Consider the following 21582-nt stretch of genomic DNA (forward strand, 5'->3'; position numbering starts at 1 on the left):
TGAAGTGACGGCGATAAAGAATTGCGACGGAATACAATGCCATGACACCGGTGTTCTAATCTCGATTGACTGACAATAATAGCACAATACTAGCGGAATGAAATAGAAATTATGCTGATGGAACGGAAGGTGGTATGACGACCAACGCATTTAGTAATTTTTAGCCAACCAGACACGCTTCTGAATAACATACCAGCCTGCTCCCTTTCTTTTCTCCTATTCCTTCCCAAGACGCTTTGTAAACATATCCTCTGCCGTTGAGCTCAGTAAGCCAGTGCTCTAGCTCATTAGCTCACGATCACACGTTTACAAACGTATCTTGCCAACAAGTATATTATTCAAGCTCGAACTTAGGGGGAACATTGAGCTTGGGGGCTCCTATCGAAATACATGGGAAATCGGAAGTAGTTTCTCAGAGCAACCAATGCACCAAATTTGATGAGTTATGATGAATTTAGAAAAAAAAGTTGAAGTGTAGTGATTGCCGAAAGGGATTCCTGCATTTTACATGTATTTGATAATCCGGCATCGAAGATAGGCCCGAGCTAAAGCTTCCTCTTAAACAATGGATCACGCCAGTTTTATAGGAAACCCATGAAACAGAACCCTGACGTGTACGCAAGACCGTGGCCACAGTGGTGTACAAATAAAAAGTCTGCTCAAGGAAAAAAACATATATTCATCGGAAGCTTCGCGGGAGCCGTTATCTCGATCAGACATCTCTCCAGAATGCGGACGAGCTTTCTGGCGAAGTGTCTAGCAAAACCGTCGATTCATTGTCAGTAGAGCAAGTAGCTGGCCGTCTTCGAGATAACGCTGATACACAAGCGCGCTCGTTTCCAAGCACCGAGGTGAAGCCACAGCTTCAGGGTGTGTTTCTTTTTATTGCGTTTTCTTTAGTTGTGCGTCATAGCATACGTCATAGCGGGAATTTCGAATTCTTTAAGGTCGATACGCCACGTGGTGGCGAAAAAAGGAAACTGTGCGAAATGTCCCTAATTCCTGGTATTGGTAGCATTAATAAAAGAACGAAAGCTGAGAACAATGAAGCATGCAATACTTAACGCCACAAGCACTCCGTCTTGCCTCGTCTGTGTCTTATTTTGCTGTGTCTTATATTTAATTATATCATAATCCACCCAGCCTAGGAACAATTTTTTTATATCATCAGCGGAAGCGAGATAAGCCGATAGCGTATCCAGTTATGGAAACGACTCCTGGTAAAACAACGCATAAAGCACTCGAAATTTCTTGCGGTAGTAGGTAGTGTGAGATGAGTTCCTGTAACAGCGTATACACTTATCAATTTCTTATTGAGTTCCTTTCGGCCGCCCTCATTATTGTGCTAGCGTTAGCATCTCTGATGTATTGTGAACTCCTTTTATTGAATTTGGAGAAAGATTTTAGCTCTTACACGGCGTATTTGCATTTTGCATGGTTTAAATTGTGCACAAATAATAAAAAAAACTAAATAACTGCTATTTTTGTTTCCACTTTCCAGGTTTAACGAAACTTTAATTGGAAAATTTGTTTTCAACCGCTCGCAGCCATCCTATCGCATGAAGGTCTACAGCACGACACGTAAGAGTAGCCCCTGCGTGAAATTCACTCAAATTTTAGTTTTAGCCTCTCAGTGTATGTGGGAATGTTATACACTAGGTAAGGTGTCGCAACAGCAATTACAGATCGACAATCAGAGGATGCTGTAGTGCAACTCTATTGTGGTTGCGAAAAAGGGCATCGACATAATTCTAATAATAATTGTGAGGAAATCGAAGAGTTTTGCAACAGGTATATATAAACACACACACACACACACATATATATATATATATATATATATATATATATATATATATATATATATATATATATATATATATATATATGTGTGTGTGTGTGTGTGTGTGTGTGTAAAAATCATTGGTAAAGGAGAAATCGCAAGCATAAAGAAAGTCTGGTTATACTAATAATTGCTATATATTTCTAACACAAATGCGAATTTCTTGTTGCAATATTATCTATAGGAACAAATTTTACAAGACGTTCACGTACAAGGACTGTGATAGCTTCGGCCACAATAATTAAATGGTTATTAGTGGAAAGAAACCAAACATTTATGGAAAAGAAGAGGGACGGTTTCTACCTTTAATCATGATGGAGGTGGAGTTCTGGTGTTAAAAGTGATTATAACATGAATTTAGTAAGTACTTTTCATATCAGCTACAGTTCAACACGACTCACTTAGTCGAGCAAACGTACACGTACATCCTGTCCCACCATATTGAGAACTGCAGTTGGTGAGGAGTTCAGGGAGCAGCTATTGGTTCTTGTTACTTGGGCCAATGTCCGAAGCGAAACTGCTGTAAATTCTTAAGACGTAGCCCTATGTACACACCCCACCGATAAAAAAAGAAGACTTCATATGTCTTGAAACAGCGCGCCTCAAAAACGGATTACTCAGAAGCTCACTCGCTGCTATCTGTCATGTTCCTCATGCGATGAAGAACACCGGTTCATGCAACGTTTACAGCGTAAGCTGCTATGGGCTAATTCCAATAGCCATTTCGGTTGTAGATGTTGTCCGCCGCCGCCACCACCGATGTCCGTCGCAGCTGTCGCCAGGAATGAGAATAGAAATCCGCGGGATTGAAGCCCGGGCCTTCGGCGCGGGCGTCAGCTACTCTACCGCTGCGCTACGCCAGCGCTTGCTTTATGCAGTAAAACTAGCACCGCCGCGAGACGACGTCAATTCTGCCTAAGGCTGCGTGCTGCAACAATGTATTGTACTCCGGCTCAGGTGTCTTGGTGAGGGTGCGGAGCCCAGTGGTCGTAAGCAATTAGGCGGGCGACGCGAGTTTTGCGTCGACAATGTCGAGGCGCTACGTCGTCAGCGCCTCGACATTGACCGCTGCGTTGACCAACGTATGCGCTGCAGACAGAGTGAGGCTTGCCTAATGCGCAGATGAAGTACAAGACGGGCCTACATGTGGTCATGGGGCGTCACGTTAGGACGTCAAGGCCATCTGGAACAAAACGCGATAGTTTGCATGTTCGGATACCCACCAACGTGCCCTGCCGAGACAAGCCGGCAGTAGAATCGCGGCCTTTTCATGTGTTATTCCTCACAAGCATGAAATTGGACGTAGCCATTGCCTCTATTGTGCTGAAACCGGGAGCAGGATGGGGGCGTGAGGTCAGCAGGGCGGGCACAGTCACAAAGATCAAAGCAGGGGTCATGAAAGGCAAAGGCTCAGTGGCTTGAGCGACTCCTACACAAAGCTACATGACGGCTTCCTCTTCTTAACCGCAAGGCAACTGAGTGTTTTTCAAGACGCAAAAGGAAGTTACAGGATATATTGATCCCACACGGCTGAACTATTAACAGCCAAGCTGTTGGAGCTGGAGGAGAAACGTCCGAAGTCCGCAGAAAACTCCGCGCCGTTGCCTTGCGTACAACCAAATCACAGCTGCGCACCACCTGACCCAACCTAGCCTAGCCGCGCATGCGCCGAAGCAGGAGCATGACGTCACCTTCCGTTGCTTAGTAACCACCGGCGCAGGTGCGCGTTTCGCTTCGCCCCACACAGACACGCTTCCACCAAGCTCCCGCCAGCTTCGCGCTACTGCGCATGCGCCGTGACGTCATCCCGGCGCGTCGTCTGCTACGCGCCGCCCGTACACTATGCACAGCTTTCGTCCACTCCCCCTATGTGTGCTCGGACTGCAAGTGCTTCGCGAGGCGATCCCCGATGCCACAGACCACGAGGAAATGCTTATACATTTCGTATAATTTAGCATCACTTGTCATTACTTCGTATAACTTAGCATCACTTTATATAGCAAGGACCAGCTAGGAACCGATCAGCTCCGCTGTGTCTTTAGCCTTGCGCCACTAGTGCAAGCTACTCCAATTTTTTTTCTCAATGCCAGAGTGATCAGTATACACAACTGATATAAATACAGACTGCGCATTAAATTCAATACCGAGATCAGACAGAACGTTTCTAGTTTGCAAATTCTTTCAAATTTGCAAAATAATTTACCATGCCACACAAATAGACATGCAGAAAGCTGGTTGATACACCTCGTCTTAATACTGTACAACACAGTTTATATTACACGTTATCCCGCCTTTTTAAAGCCTACAAATTCGATGGCTTTGGTTTATTTTCGTGTTCTTATCGGAATCTCCGCATTATGTACAGTGCTTGATTTTGCATACCTCCTTTCGCTGTGATTTCGTGCTACTCCGTGGTTTGTATTGTCAGTAGAATTTGTTTTTGTTCGGGACACGATCATTACCATTTTTGTTACATTTCATTTAATGCGTCAATTTTGTGTCTACTTTTATGTGTTGCTATGCGGCTTCTGCGAAAATAAACAAATAGGGGTCTGTGGGCTGGTCAAGCTGCCTGTGAACAGCTTTTTTTTCCTCCGCCCTCTCATCTAATATGTAAATGAACTTTATTATTATTATTATTATTATTATTATTATTATTATTATTATTATTATTATTATTATTATTATTATAGCCGCAATGCAGTGCGTGGCGATACAGGTGCGTCCATGGAGGTAGCACAGCTGTGTAACGGGAACTGATCCTGCAACCCGAGGATCTATGTGGGCGACTCCGAGGTCTGTGCTGCTACTAAGGACATGACCTAAATTTAGTCAGCGACAGTAAAAGGCTGTGGAGTATATCCCTTATGCTGATGGTCGGCAAGGACCGCGGAAGCACACCTGCCAAGTAGCGGGGCCTAGGCGATCACTAAGAGGATGGCTAATCGAGAAGTGGGGACGAAAGTGTCGCATGCAGGCACCTCTGGCCACCACTAGAACAACAGAAAAACAAGCGGTGAGCAAGAGGTTGGTTAGGCGGCGGACAAACGATGGAAGCAGAATAGAAAGAGCCAGTCTGTGCCGGCACAAAAGCCGGCTTTGAAGGAGGCATACGTGAGTTTGCATTGTTACCGTAGTCGCTGTCCCTCATTGTTGGTAAAATAGATGTCAGTAATTCGCCTACATACTCACAAATGTCAGAAAAAGTCACAGGCCCTGCGCGGAACATGCAGCACAATCACAGCGTAAGCTGGTGGAGCGGCTTAAGAGTAGCAATTTCGGCGCCACGCACAACAGGGTCTTCGCGGCAAAGTCGCCTCGTTTTGACGAGAGCGATCTCAACTGTCCACTCGGCTTCAACGGCGAGCTGCGGTTTGTAATGCTCTCCGCGCAGCATTCGGCTGAGCCCGATGATGCTTTGTTGTAGCCGCGCACGTAGCTCTACGATTCACTTCTTCAGCAGCGGTTCGTACCTTGCGAGGAGACGCCATAACGTGTACCGAAGAGCTACCGAGAATACGTGTCGCACATCTCACACCAAGATCGCGTTTATTGTCCACCTCGTCTGAATCGCACCTCGTCGTCTGCACCTGTGCACGCGGCTTTTGCAGGCGCCTCAACTAGATGGCGCCACCATACTGGCGGAGGCTCGGTTCGTTTGCGCCGGCGCGCTTGCTTAGGGCGCGTTTATAGGGCCTTTGTCTGATGATGATAGCAAGCGCTTGCGCGGCTCAGTGCTAAAGAATCCGACTCCCCCGCAGTGTGCCTGGGCTCGATCCCGGCGGAGGCCAGGCAGTTTTTTTCGCATTTCGGGCGATAGGGGTTACGCGGCCGCGGCGGACAACAACGCGAACCGAAACGGCGATTAGAATGAGCCCATAATAGCTCACGCTGTAAAAGCAGGCGGCGATGGGCATCGTGCTGGACAACAGAGAGGAACCAATAGTTTGTGGCCGACCTCCGGGAACAGGCGGGAACCCTGTAATCCGCCAGCACAGCCGAGCGCGGATCGTCATAAGGCCGCGGGCAGGAGGATGGCATGTGAAAGAGGTGGCGTATCTTCCGGTTGCGCCGTGACGACGCGTTTGAGGTTTAGGATAGCGTCGAGCCGGGCGAACAATCCTCCTCGCGTAGGCCGTAAGGGTGGAGCCGCGGAGTGCGAATGGTACCGGGACACTTGGCGGAAGGCGCGTTGTTGTTTGCGACTCGAGCCACATTCACATGCGCGACGCTGATGCCGATCCCGTATCAGTAGAATGCGTGGTAGTAAAGGTGGTCCTACGTGCGTTTGTAGTCTCAACACGTTTTTATGGGCGAAGCTCCTTAGGGTGTGGGTCGTTCCCTCCTCTGTAGTAGTAGTAGTAGTAGTATGTAGCCACCTCTAGTTTATGAATTGCTCAATAGATGGCGTAAGTGGTAGCCACCTGTAGTTTTATGAAGTGTTCACTAGATGGCGTAAGTCCGTAGCTCTGGTTGACAGGGAGACCGCTATATATGCATGCATACGCATATATGCATATATATGTATTAGTATAACCGGAAGCCGACTTCCGCTTCCACTTCTGGATCCGCTTCCGGTTCCGGAAGCCAGCTTCCGGCTTCCCGAGAACGCTTCCGGCGTTTTTCTCTCTCGTCCGTAGCTAGGGGCGCTGCGGTGCACAAGGGCTTTCGTTCCTGACCCGCGCTCTCTTTCTCTCTCGTTCCCGACGCGCGCTCTCTTTATCTCTCTTCCGTAGCTGTGGTTTACCCGAATGATCCCCCGGTGCTTCGCCCACTCATCATCATTCACTTCGTGGATATGCTGTGATTTTTTTTTTGTTCTTAAGCGCTGGAACTGTAAGTAATTTGTAATCTCGACAGGAGAGAAATTGACGCGCCTTAGCATTGCCGTAGGCACCAAACGAGATTGTGCTTTTCGTCTAAATCTAAAGAAGAATAACAACATGCAGGATTTAAAATCATTTTTCGTCAGCGTACTGATGTCTAAACTTCCGCCAGCCACTATACTAGTGAGCTTGACATAATATTTTCACCTTTCAATTCAATTCACTTTGTATAGTCAGTCTGTGCTTGGGGGCAGAACTAAGTAACTATATTTAGGTTTGAGCCTGCTGTAGTGCTTTTTTCTCTCTCATCACTAAGCACTGATTTCGCAGCACCTTACCAAAGGAAGCATTGCACGACCCTCTTATATAACGAACCAGAAACGTATAACTGCAGCGTCATGCTTATATCTGAAGCCACCACCGGATCGTGCTGTAAGTACATATTATATGCTCTGAATGAGAGTGCTTATCGTGTATAGAGAAATGTACAGCTGAATCCTTTAGGAGTGAGCATAATCATAGACTGGACTTTCTTGCTATTTGAATACAATATAATAGTTTCAACTACATTTTAGACAATCCCGACTTAATATTTGTGTGATGAAAAAGCTAATGAAAACGATTTTATCGGTTGTCGCAAAAAATACTTGTCTTCGAATAATTCTGAAATATTCTATGACTCTTACAAAGCCCAAGTTAAACCGTAATGCTTACCCCTTAATAAACTCGCAATAAAACATAATGGAGAAACGTAAATACGGTCGCCATAAAAAGACGCTGGCCCATTTATATAACTCACCGCGTACAGTACCTCTTTATGAAATGCACTTTTAATGTGCGCTTCCGGGCGCAAGCTCCCATTGCAACATAACTGTGCGCTTTTCAAGTTGACCTACAAATTCCGAAAGCACCGTTCCATAGCATCTCATAGTGAGTATGCGAAACGCTTTCTTGAGCAGAGGTAAAACTCCTAAAGAAGCTGGGAGCACGTATAAAATCTGTGGTTAGTGGCAACCCTTGGTCTTGATGCTGCCGCGCGGTGTGCTGCGCTTGGTGCTAGCTCTCGGGGTGGCGGGTGAAATGCGAATGGCGATTCAAAGCTATTGAATTGGTTGGAATCGCAACTGTCGCTCACAGATCCGAAGAGCTGGCGAAAATGATATTTTTACTTTCATACTTTGTTCTATTGTCGGGTGGGGTCACTGATTAGTTGAACGTGCGCTTGCTCCTCTTTTGTTATCCACGCTGGCAGGAGCAGCGTTCCTTACGGATCCGCCACGCTGGCCAGCTACTACCGCACAGAGTGGTTCCCTTGACTACCCGGGTAGTTTTTTCTTGCGCTTTCCAGTTTGCTTAAAATTATTGTGAAATTTGCCGACAAATTCTACTCTCAGGTCCCTGACTGAAGAAGGATCTCACGAACATAAGATTACAAAAGACATGGTAAAAACTTACCCCAATGTTGTCATTGAAGATCTACCCGAACTGCTTGACGTACGCATTTGGCAACTCTTAGCTGGAACGGCAATATTATTGTTGCTGGCCTCATATCTCAGAAATGGTGGTAGTCTTTGTAATTTCTGGAAAGTAAACAGTTCAGTACTGCGCGACAATTATTTTGCGATGGGAGCTTCCGTCCTGAAGTAAATAATGAAAAAAAAGGAAAGAGTTAACATTATCATCGGCTAGCTGTCTTTTTCATATAGGAAACTTTCGCCGTTTTCAAGGGTGTGCTACAGTAGTTTCGAGATGTGCGCTGTAAAACTTGCGGTGAAAGTTCACTGCGGTACTTACTTTCCTAAGAAAGGTTGTTTTATTACGTGAAAACTTAACTGGAACGCCAGTGTATTTCGTCTGACCACTTGGAAATAAATATTTCGAAGCTGGCGTAGTCCAGGCGATTTGTTCTAAGTAGATATGCGTTGCATACTTGCTAAATACAATTCATTGATAGAAGTACTTGCCGTAAATTAAATAATTAGGAAATTTATTTAGCTTAATTATATTACCTATATAGACTGGAATTTTTTATTTCTCTTCAATTGTAAGAAAGCCGACTGTACTGCCATTAACACTGGTCTCGAAACGTTCTGCGATACATTCATACCATCTTTTTCCTCCCATACACTCGTCAAAAACTGGAAAACTTTGAAGCTCAACCTATTGGCACTAACGCATGCTCAAATACCGCTAATCTCATTCCGATGTAACGTATGAAATTCATGGTATCACAGATCTCTGCGAACTCTACAATGTAAAAAGAAACGCTTGTTTAAGACAGCTAAGCGACTAAACACTCCTGAATCTTGGTCGAAATGAAAATCCTGCGAAACCGCATATTGTCGCGCCATTCGTAAAGACAAGAACGAGCTTTTTATCGTGATTTACAGTCTCTGATGACTAACAATCCCAAAAAATTCTGGCCTGCTATTTCCTGGACCTACTCTCTAACGTAGCACTACAAGATGCTACAAGATGAAAACGGAAATCTGATTGAAGAAGAAAAATGTGCCGATGTCTTAAACAAATATTTCACATCCGTATTCACGAAACAAGACTGCTCAAATATTCCTAGTATTACTGGCGTCGCTTACAGTTATATGAACCACATTCAATTAACAGTCGAAGGTACCGCATTCGTAATAAAAAAAAGTTTCCACAAGCTCCGGTATTGACGGAATCAACACTAAGATTCTGAAACTAAGAATAATTCGTTGCAGTTTAATGTTTTACCATATGTTTCATCAATCATTATCCACTGGTACACTTCCACATGATTGCAAAATTGGCACGGTGATACCGAGCTTCAAATCTGGAAATAGAAGTGATGTAAATAACTACCGCCCCATATCCCTCACTAGCATTCCTTGCAAAATACTTGAACACATAATTGTATCTAATGTTGCCCATCATTTAGAAAAAACCTTTACCTTTTTTCCCAACAGCACGGTTTTGAGGAAAGGTTTGGCTTGTGAAAGCCTGCTACTAGAATTCACCCATGATCTATTTTCTAATACGGATGGTAACACACAGACCGACTGCAAATATGTCGATTTTTCTAATACTTTCGATAGTGTAGCACATTGTAATTTAATTGCTAAACTGTATTCCATTAATCTTGATTCTCTAACTGTATCTGGGCTCCGGCAATTTTTATCTTCCGGCATGCACTTTACATGAGTTAATAACACCTCATATCCATATTCTGACGTTACTTCTGATGTTCCTCAGCGCAGCGTCCTGGGTACTTTATTATTTGTTATCTGTAATAATGATCTTCCCTCTCATATAACATCAAACATCCGTTTGTTTGCTGACGATTGCATAACATACCATAATATTATAATTCGGGAAGATCATCTGGTACTACAACAGGATCTTGACGCAATCTGATTCTGGTGCTCGAAGTGGCAGATGACGGCTAACGCTCAGAAATGCAAACTAATGGCGTTCAGCTGAAAGCACTCAAACTCGACTTACACATTCTCTCTTAACAATAAACCTTTATTGGCAACGGACCATTACAAGTACCTTGGCATTAACTTCACTTCTTTAAACTATCCTGGTCAACACACATTTAAAATTTACCGCCCCAGTATCGCGCACACTCCGATACCTGAAACGTAATTTTCACGCGGCGCCATCGATAACAGGAAAACTAGCGTATCAGATATTTGTTCGCCCACAACTCGAATATGCATCCTCTATCTGGTCACCTCACCAAGCATATCTAATCGACTTACTAGAATCTGTGCAAAACCGCGCTGCACGTTACATCATCCGTGACTATAACCGCTTCTCCAGTGTGACTAACATGAAGGCTTCGTTATCATTACCATCCATGGAATTACGCAGAGTTGTGCTATCTGCCACAGGCAATCCTTAAGAATTTTTGAAAGTGTTCGCTGAAACGCCTTGTATATATATACAGGGTGTTTCAGCAAACACTTTCAAAATTTATTAAAGGTTGCCTGTGGCAGATAGCCCAATTCTAGTTGATTAGGTGGTCTACTCGAAGAGGCGGACATTACTTGCACAAAAAATTGAAATGCATAATCAAATAATTAACAGAAATTCACGAATTAAGTTTTTAACTAATTGCTTCATGGCCCATATTGCAATTTACAAATTGTAGCCGTGGAGTTCGCAAGGCGGGTCCACTAGGAACGAATTCTCGGGATGACACCAGTTTCGAGATATTAATTCCAGAACTTTGCGGAGAAATGCATTGGCGTTCCAGTTAGGTTCTTAACAAAACGTCACTTCATGCATTGAAGCTCAAAATTAACTGGAACGCCAATGCATTTCTCCGCAAAGTTCGAGAATTAATATCTCGAAACTGGTGCCATCCTGAAAATTAATTCTAAGTGGATCAGCCTCCCGAACTCCATGGCTACAATTTGTAAATTGCAATATGGGCCATCAGGTAATTAGTTAAAAACTGAATTAGTGAATTTTTGTTAATTAGTCGCTTATGCATTTCAATTTTTTGTGCAAGTGATGTCGGCCTCTTCGAGTAGGCCAGCTCATTAACTAGAATTGGGATTTCTGCCACAGGCAACCTTAAATAAATTTTGAAAGTGTTCGCTGAAACACCCTGCATATATACATAAAAGAAGCACCTAAATATAACAAATGTTGCTTCAATTATAACATAAAAACAGCATAAAATTAGGATTACAAATTCACCACCAAATGCAGAATTCTGATAAACTAAATTATTTTTCATTACATTCAAATAATTTTTCTCAATATGATCTTCAATGAGTGAAGCTTCATCAAATTTATATACGCCTGGTTTCAACATAGGGGTAAATGCAATTCACATTGTATATATATATATATATATATATATATATATATATATATATATGTATACATATATATATGCTTGCAGTTATTAGTTCTAATTGTTGACGACAATACAAAAATGTATTGTAAAAATGTACAAAAATACAATACAAAATGGTGGTGACAATACAAAAATATAAGCACGAATCGCGTAGTGTTTTGTATTTACCAAAGAGGATTTAGCAACGAGCTGATCAGATGCGTACTTTTTTGTTTAAAGAGATAAAAGAAAGGTTATTTATTTCACAACATTGACCACTTGCAACTTTCTAAATCTGAAGTGACTATTCAGCATCATTGTAGGAGCAGTGTGATATATTTTATACATTAATTTTGCTTAATTTTCAGACAATCTCAGTGGAAGTGCATTGGGTAAGTTTGGCTGGCATATTATTCGGTGTTTTCCATGAAATTTCATGAAAAGGTAGAATGCCATACATGCAAAATGGTTCACAAAGCGCTTGTTAATCGCAGGTGCTTCATTATTCATTGTATAGCTTATATTATGGGGCACATTTATCTTAATCAGGTTCAGCACCGTGATATTGCATTTCTTTGAAATGTTCGATTAGGACACCATTAACAGCAGTAGAGAAAATGAGAACGCGTTATTGATGAAGTAGAAATAACGGACATTTTTTGCATAAATCCAATCGTACCAGCGCCAGGATTTTAAACTAAAAAGTGCTGCAGATCCAACGAGATGCAATCTATATGCAGCGAAGCTTTCAGTGAGTACATAAGGAGTCGAAACACGAATACATGCGCGCATATACACACGCAGACACAGCACACACAACACACACATATACACAAACACACACACACGCGCAACCTATACCGAGCCTTCTGTTAAGTGGCGTTGCTGACTGCTAGAGAGTAACATGGACGCCATAAGCGCATCACGCTTTTACAGGCAGCATGATCATGCGTACGTAGGGCAATCAAAATCCATTTTATCCGCAAGAAGCGTTTACTTCCTCATTACCGTGCAGCCACGGACACTCGACGGCGAGCATTCTTGTTCTTTTAACAGCGGAGCCGTTTGAGGTCGAGGTTATTTTGAGCCCTACGGAGGGATAGTGTTCGCACTTTCGAGCTAAGTAGAGAGAGTGTGAAATGAGGAGAGGAGGTGCAGAAAGAGAAAGAGAGACAGACAGAAAGCGAGAGAAATAAAGGTAACAAAATAAACTTTTTCGCGAGGCGGGATTGGAGCCAGGGTACCCACGGTCCGAAGGCGAGCGCCATAACCACTAGGCTATACAGCCCCGCTTGAAGAACATGCATTTATGGGTCAAAATTAATCCGCAGCCCTCCACTACGACGTGCCTCATAATCAGAACTGGTTTTGGCACGTAAAACGCCAGAAGGAATAACAATTTATGGGAACCATATGATTGCGCTGTACCGACGATTGTAACACAACTTGCTATGGGCGAGAGAAAGAGAAAATGAGAGCGAGAGAGACACACACAAGAGAGAGGCGGGTTTTGAACCCGCGTATTCACGGTCCGAAGGATAGCACCACACCCGCTACGCTATACACGCACGCTTGCAGAGCTGCGCTGTTTCATCAGATTTTACAAGCGTGGAACTGGCTTAAATTTTTTTATTGCGCTAGAATTTAGACACTCCGCCTGGACACTCCAAGAGGATTTCTGCCGTCGGCGTCGCCATCGTCTCCGCCGTCGTCGCCACCGTGAGGTTCCGTACAAAGTGCAAGGGTGATAAAATTGTTGCCGCGCGCTGTATGCTGCATGGCCGCGTGAACGCACACGAGAGACGCGCGCTTTCACGTGGAGCGAACTCTCGGCGGAGAGCAAAACGCGGTGTCTGCCGTCGTGCGAAAGGCCGCGGAAAGATTGATGCGAGGGAAGGGGCGACTGTATGCTGCGGCATCCAATGCGTATCTTGCGACCGGGCGCAAGGGGAACTGGTATCTCGCAGACGAAAGGAGGAAAGTGGGAAGGCCGCGCGGGAGGGAGGGGGATGCGGCTGCTGCTCTGCGAGCAACCGCGTACTTGCACTTTGCGCAGGCGGCGGTGGGCGGGTTGCGCGCACCGTATCTTGAAAGCGATCTGCTACACGGCTCCTACCTTTGTCTGCGCTGTGCTCTCGGCACTCAAGTTTCCGTTGAAGTGATAGATCGCACGAGCGTTCGCTCGCTGCTGCTGGCGCGCTTGCTCACGCCAACGTTTCGACAGCGGTTGTGTGCGGTCATCGAATGTCATCTGTTCATGTTTGTTTGTGCGCGCTGACACCATGTCTGGTAATTCTATTAGTAGGCGAATGTGTCCAAGTTTATACCGCCGATAAAACTACTATCCTTACTCCGTATAGCCAGCGCCTCCTCTATTTTTTCAATGCCAGTGCAATCGCTCGCTCCGCAATGGGAGCCTTAGTTGAGTGAGTTGCCGCAATATGGTGCTACCCAGAGGGTACAACTGCTTGCGTCATGCGTGCGTCTGAGCCACTGAGCGCACGCCGCTGCCATTCCGGAGGAGATGCGGTAGATAACATCACTGGAACCTGAAAAGTACCGCAACCGCCGGAGCGCGCGCAGGCAACACTACACTGTTGTTTCCAGATTTGGTCAAACGCGTCTCTCGGGCGGCAGGCGCTCAGCTATGTAGCTTCGCGTTCAGCGATTCGCTTCCCAAATCGACAGATTTTATCATCCTTTACATAAAAGATGAGATGATGGATCTTCTATGCGTGCGAATCAGTACAGATAAGTACGATCGGGAGATGTTTATAGGCGCCAAATTGGATGCAGCGAGACCAGCGAACTGGCGCTCGAGCGGTGGTTCTTACGTTTGTTCACCTTTCCGTTAAGTTTTGTGCTCGTTGGGAAGCTATCCAAGGAGTATACTAAACTGCTGGAGGACAGCCTGCGTAGTTAGGCAACATTACTCGTGCTTTAGGCATTTTATACGTCGCCGGCCTACGTGAATCTCAGGTTTGTTTACATTGACTGTTTTACCCTCGTAGCTTACTCGCAGCTATTCGACGCATTGCGGAAAACGCGAGCAGCTCTTCCTCGAGGTTTCTGGCTTGGTACAGTGAAGAACAGCACGATTGTTGTCAACAATCCACAAACAAAACCGTGTTTCGCGTAGCTAGATACGATATAAATTACATGTATTCGGAATATGAAGCATTCAACTGTGCGCTACTCGTTCTAAATGCAAAACGAACCCGATGCTCGTGTGTCACACAGGTTTTTTTTAGGCTGACTAGGTATCAAGCGCAGCCATGCATCGTTTTTAAGCATGGATATATTCGGTTTCGAACGTGGCTACTGATTTACTGTGCTCGAAACCATTGATACAGAAACGATTGATATAGATTAGAGCACTGCACGGGCTCAGGCTTACCCGAAAGCCCGGGCCCGGCCCGGCCCGTGGGCCGGGCCGGGCCGGGTAGAGGAGTTTTTTCACGGGCTCGGGCCGGGCTCGGGCACGGTGTGTGCTTTTTGACCCGGGCTCGGGCCGGGCTCGGGTTTTTTGACGCGGGCCCGGGCCGAGCTCGGGCTGTCTGCGAGTTATTCTCGGGCTTCTTAACTCTGAAAAACATGTATTTTTCGGTCTCGGGCCGGGTTCGGGCCGGTTTCGAGTCGGGCTCGGGCCGGGCTCGGGCCGGGCTCGGGCTTAAGGTAAAGGGGTGGCGGGCCGGGCTGGGCGGGTAACGTAGATTATTTCCGGGCCCGGGCCGGGCCCGGGTCTCGCCATAAAAGTTTTGATCGGGCTCGGGCGGGCCGCCCAATGTAAAAACGGGCCCGGGCCGGGCCCGGGCCGGGCCCGGGCCACAAAAATGGGCCCGTGCAGTGCTCTAATATAGATTGACTTCGACAAAGATAAACGGTCCCTAAGTGCAGCAAAAGGAAATTTATGCTACAAGAGATTTATCCAGGTCACGTTCCCGTTGTTTGAAGCAGTAATAAACAACAACACGCGTCGAAATATATATTTTAATATTCGATATTGGCAGGTCGACAGATCTTTATTGAAGTGGTTTTCTCACGACATTATGTTATTTGTCACACAGTCACCCGCATTCCGACAGTCTTGGAGCCACATTTTGCTCGGTTCTGCATATTTCTGAGCGTCTCGATCCTCGCTTTGTTTGCGCAAAGCGAATAGTAGCCTTCAAAGCAAACGCGTGAAGAAGCTTCGATCTCGGTCACATTATATGGCATTTACTCAGTCCGATGATACCGCAAATGTTCTCAACTTTGCGGCATCATGGAACAACTTTGTGATATCATCAAATTCACGTTGTGGGAGTGAATTTGTCGAGCTTTATTCGGTGCAGCCAGATGTCACAACGCTTGCTCTCACTCCTTCTGTTTAATTGGGATTGGGAAAAGAGCTTTCCCGGACTCCCAGTGGTTGCTGCACCCGAAAGCGCAGCACCCGGGCATTTCCTTTCGTTTCGATTTAAGTCTAGCAAGGTTCCATATGCCCTAAAATACACAAAATGCAAAATCCGACCCCGTCGATAACGGCGTGTGCGAGCGATGCCTTTGTCTGCTTGTCCGCTCCGGCGCGGCGTGGACCATCTATGGCGGAGAGTGATCACCTGACTGCAACTGACCAATCGATGGCGCGGCGGCAAAGAGAAAAGGGTTGCGGTACTTTCCAGGCTCCAGTGACTTTAGCGGTGGACGCTTCACGGGTCTGGCCGGATTAGTTTCGCCGACTTCCGTCGTGAGGCGCCACCCAGAGTGTACTCTCCCGCACGACCTTAAAGCAAGCGAGAACGCTAGCCCACGGTGGAGAGGAGGAAAGGGCGATAGGATAGGGTGGTGAAATGTTGGATCGGCCGCATCTGGCTGGCATTGAAACAAATAGCGGAGGAGCTGGTATAACTCTCTACTAATTTGCTATCGCAATTGATGCTTCGCATTTCGGGGGGTACTGTGACTGTCTATTTCACCCGCACATTCGGTGCCGCCGCTAGTACGGATGCCAGCTGGTGGTGCTGCAAGGAACCCAGCGGCGCGCGTGCTCCGCGGTGATAGCTTTGGCCTATTCGGCGAGGGAACTGCCAGCCTGCAGCCCCCACGGTCACGAAACCCGGCGATGTTCTCAGAGAAAAGGTTCGCTTTTAGAAAAGGGCTACCAGTATTGTTGCGCGAAGGATGAGTCACTTAAACGAGAAACTATGTACAGATTATATTTACAGCAGCGATGGAAGCACCGACCCGTTGGATTCACAGCGCGAGCCCAGTTCCTTCTTCCTCCTCTTTGCTCGAGTGATGGCGCCCGCGCGCCTTGTTTAAACGACGAAATACAACACGCGTGTAGCATAATCCCCCGGCAGAAGAAGCGACATCTCGGAACGACTAAATGTCATCATTTGGAGGGTGATACTTCCTCAGTCGTGTAACGTGGGCTGGGAAGCAAATGGGGCATCACGGGCCATTTCGTAAAGTGACGGGAGTCACGGCCCCAATCACTCGATGTGGGCTTGTGTAGTCAGACAGAAGTTTTTCTGACAGGCCGACCTGACACGACGGAGACCACAGAAGCACCAAATAACCAGGCGGTAAGTGCACGTCTCCGTGTCGGCGTTCGTACAAACACCTTGAGTTCAGCTCTCTTGGGAGTTCAGAAGGTGGTCGGGGGCAATTTCCCTTGCGTGGGCAGCGCCGGGCGATGGCGTCAAGTGCATATTCCCTGGTCGGTGCCGTGTGAACCGGGTGGGTTGTGTGGAGGGACAGTGCCGGTTCTCAGCTGAACAGAAGAAAAATAGAGAATAACTGGCTGTGTCGTGGCGCGCGGAATTATACGCAAACGCGACAAACGGTAGAGTGAGGTCCCAGTCAAAGTGGTCTGAAGAGACATACTTCGCGAGCATGTCTGTGAGAGTGATATTCAGACACTCCGTGAGGCCATTTGTTTCCGGATGGTATGACGTGGATGGCTTGTGCCTCGTTGCACAAGACTGCGGTATGTCTACACTAACCTTTGATAGGAATGTTTAGGCCACGGTCTGTGAGAAGTTGTCGTGGAGCTCCATATAATAAAATCACGTCACGTAGGAGAAAATTAGCGAGATCTGTGGTGCAGCTTGTATAAAGCACTCGGGTGATGGCTAAACGCGTGGCGTAATGCGTGACCACAGCGATCCACCTGTTCCCAGAGGTTGATAGAGGGAAAGGGCCAAGTAAGTGAAAACCAACCCGAAAGAATGGCTCCGCGGGAATGTCGAGTGGTTGAAGGTACCCGGCAGGGAGCGTCGATGGTGTCTTGCATCGCTGGTATTTCTCACACGCTGCTACGTAACTTCGAACGGAGCGAGCAAGCCCTGGCCAAAAGAAGCTTTGGCGGATCCGGTCGTAGGTACGTGACACACTGAGGAGACCGGCAGTGGGGAGGGCGTGAAGTTCGTGGAAAACAGCCGAGCGAAGGTGTTTAGGGATCACAAGGAGTAATGTCGGGCCGAAGGGGCGAACGTTGTGGCGATAGAGTACGCCATCTTAAAGTATGAATAAGTGAAGGGAACTGTCGGCAAGTGACGATTCCAGGCGGTCAATGATGATACGTAAGTACGGCTCACTGCACTGCTGGTCGGCGACATGGAGCAGTTGGAAAACAAAGGGAACGCAGGCGCCGGTATCAGTATCAGACGTTGCGGTCGGGTCTTCGACTGGGTAGCGAGAGAGGCAGTCTGCGTCCTGATATTGGCGTCCCGACTTGAAAGGCACTGTGCAGGTATATTCTTGTAGTAGGAGGGTCCATCAACCGAGCCGGCCGGTAGGATCCTTGAGGGACGAAAGCCAACAGAGCGCATGGTGGTCTGTGATTGCTATATAAGTATGGGCGGAACTTTCAAACAGCCCAGACGAGTGCAAGACATTGGCACTCGGTTATCGAATAGTTTCGCTCTGAAATTGTCCGGAGCCGGCTAGCGTAGGCTATGACATGGTCGGGTCTATGTTGGCGTTGCGCTAATATGGCTCCGATCCCATAACCACAGGCATTAGTTCGAATCTCCGTAGGTGCGGACGGGTCAAAGTGAGCCAAGATAGGTTAATTGGTGAGAATCGTGATAAGGCATGAAAACACGGCAGCCTGAGGGGAACCCCACGTAAAAGGCACGTGTTTCTGCAGAAGTTCAGTCAGCGGTCGAGCGATTGCTTTAAAATATTTCACGAACCGTCTGAAATGAGAAAAGAGCCCCATAAAACTCAGTACGTCTTTCACAGACTGAGGTACAGGAAAAGCCTTTACTGCTCGAACTTTCATCGGGTCGGGTTATACGACGGAAGCATCGACATGATGACCTAGCACAATAATCTGTCGGTGCCCGAAGTGGCACTTCTATTAGTATAATTGGAGCCCAGCCTTGTGGAATACGTCAAGGATACCTTCGACGTGCCCAAGGTATGTCTCAAATGTAGGTAAAAACACAATGACGTCGTCGAGGTAACATAGGCAAGTTGACCGTTTGAAACCTTGAAGCAGAGAGACCATCATCCGTTCGAACGTGGCGGGGGCATTGCATAGACCGAACGGCATAACCTTGAATTGGTAGAGACCATCTGGAGTGATGAAAGCGGTCTTTTCTTGGTCTTTCTCATCTACAGAAATCTGTCAATAACCAGTTCGAAGGTTTATGGACGAAAAGTATTTCACACCGCGAAGACGATCAAGAGTGTCGTCGATTCGTGGTAAAAGGTAAACGCCCTTTTAATCGATTCAGAAAGTCGAGCCCGAAGATTAGGTCATGAGGGCAACTGGTCAGTACGGTGAACACGACTGGAACTTCGCGGCCAGCAATTCCTATTCGAGCAACGCTCCACCTCCACCACAATGTTACGTGAAGGACGAGTGAATTAAACGAGAAACTATGTGTAGATTATATTTACAGAAGCGGTTGCAGCACTGACCGGTTGGATTCACAGCGCGAGCCCAGTTCGTTCTTCCTCCTCTTTGCCCGACTGAATTCGCACACGCGCCTCGTTCTAAGGACCAAATACAACACGCGTGTGGCAACATTGATGATTCTTCTATGGTCAACGCGCAAAGCGCTTCGCCACTGTGGCCGACTATGCCATGGCATTACGCTGCTGAGCAAGTGGCCGCAGATTCGACTCCTTTCAGTAGCGACCAATTTTCGGTGTGTTCAAAATGCAAAACCCCTCGCGCACCGTGTTTTAGTGCAAGTTAAAGAACCTCAGGTGCTGAAACTATTTATCTCTCTACTACCATCTTACTAATAACCCACTGTGCAGTGTCGGGACTTAAATCATATTTTAATCTCATTTTATAAAAACTGTTCCTTAAGACAGGCAGTCAATTAAGTCGTTAGCCTCTAGCAGCAATACAAATTGGCCGCGTGATAGAAAATTGTATGACTCCTATCCTTTGGTGATTTCTTAGAATAAGGACACAAAACACTATTTGATCTCTTGAAAATAAATTTAAAGTTGCAAAAAAGAACGTTACTTATTAACAGCGAAGCTGCTTAAGCCAGCCCCGCCGTAAATTGTGGTTCGTATCAAGAAACTGCCGCGCGGTAGCCATGGCACCCAGGCGACGCCACACAGACACGGCTCCGCCGAGCACCCGCCAGCTGCACGCTAGTGCGCATGCGCCGTGACGTCCTCCCGGCGCGCCTATGCTCGTTGCCCGAAATAAATAAATGAATAAAACAAAATCAACGCTTTTGGCAAGGAAGGATTCGTATCCGGTTACCCACGGTCCGAAGGCGAGCGTCATAACCACTGCGGTATACACCCACGCTTGTAGAACGTGCATTTATGAGAACCATATATACGGGTGCATTGTACTGACTATTGCAACACAACTTCCTTTGGTAGAGAGAAAGAGAAAATGAGAGCGAAAGAGAGAGAGAGAGAAAGAGAAAGAAGGAGAGAGAGAGAACGAAATAGAGAAAGAAAGAGAGAGACAAATGAAGAGAGAGAGAGAGAAAGAAAGCGAGAGAGAAAAAAGATTATGCTGGCTTGGCAAGGCGGGATTTCAACCCGGGTACTCACGGTCCGAAGGCGAGCGTCATACCCACTACGCTATACACTCAAGCTTGGAGAGCTCCTAGCATAAACAAGCTCATTGCAACTCAGGCGCAGCCAAGGCCTAACCTAGCTACTACCAAGTTCAACCTAGCTAAACGAGTATAGGCCTAGCTACAACCAAGCTTAAACCTTGACATCGCCAAGTTCAACCTAGCTACAACCAAGAGACGCCAACAATCGGCCAGCTTCGCTGTGTCTTCAGCTTTGCGCGTCCTAGTGCAAGCTTTCGCCTGTTTTTTTTTTCTATAGCTTGACCCTTGCAAAGTTATCGGGTGGACAGTCTAGTTGGGAGCTCTAGCAAAACTAAAAAAAGAAAGAACAACGTCTTCAGTGTATTTCCGTTTGCCGATTACCTTCTTCAATCTTCAGTGGAAGAAATAAGCACTAGGTCCCAAGAACGCCTTTGTTGAAACCGCATTGACTAAGACAAAAGAATAAAACTGAATAAATAATTGGTTTACCAAGTTCAAGCTAAAAGTTCAGACACTGTGCTAAATATTAGTAACCTACAAGTTGGTCTGGAATGCGGTATCAGGTATGCATCACCTACATTCCAGCCTGAAATAACTTGACACAAACACACACACACACATATATATATGTAACGAACCACACAAGGACGGTACCGTGCATTAGTGGTGAAGGAGGAAGATGAAGATTAAAGGCAGTGTTCGGGCGACCATGTTGTTATACGTCCGCAACCTCCTGCTCGCGTCACACGAGTTTTCTGAAATGTCTGCTCGTTGTTTGAGGTATCTGAGGCGAAGTCTTCGTTCGTCCGGTATGCCGAGAAAGTGCCCGTGTCTTTTCTATCGTCGTGCACAGCGTTGTCGCAGGAATCCTTGGCGTGGGGTCAGTCCTGATAGGTGGTACTGAAGTTGCGTTCGGCGACTTTTCTTTCTTGCAAAACGTAGTATTCGTCGAGTTCGCCTTGGGTTTTTTCGCCTTGCGGGTTCACGTGTTTTCTGATGATGCATTTGTTCTTCAGGCAACGCTCTCTGTCGTCGTCTGTGTCGACG

At 46.5% G+C, this 21582-nt stretch overlaps 1 long non-coding RNA gene across 1 annotated transcript in view; it reads left to right on the forward strand.

Moving 5' to 3' along the window:
• Positions 1 to 1480: 1480 nt before the first annotated feature.
• LOC119464546 (uncharacterized) overlaps positions 1481 to 21582 on the forward strand; it is a 28720-nt gene continuing 8618 nt past the window's right edge. Inside the window, exons 1-3 of the long non-coding RNA XR_005194470.2 lie at positions 1481 to 1581; positions 7000 to 7101; positions 11869 to 11892. This is a non-coding gene — a long non-coding RNA (uncharacterized LOC119464546). The remainder of the gene's footprint in view (positions 1582 to 6999; positions 7102 to 11868; positions 11893 to 21582) is intronic.

This window comes from Dermacentor silvarum, chromosome 9, assembly GCF_013339745.2.
Source record: "Dermacentor silvarum isolate Dsil-2018 chromosome 9, BIME_Dsil_1.4, whole genome shotgun sequence".
NCBI lineage: Eukaryota > Metazoa > Arthropoda > Arachnida > Ixodida > Ixodidae > Dermacentor > Dermacentor silvarum.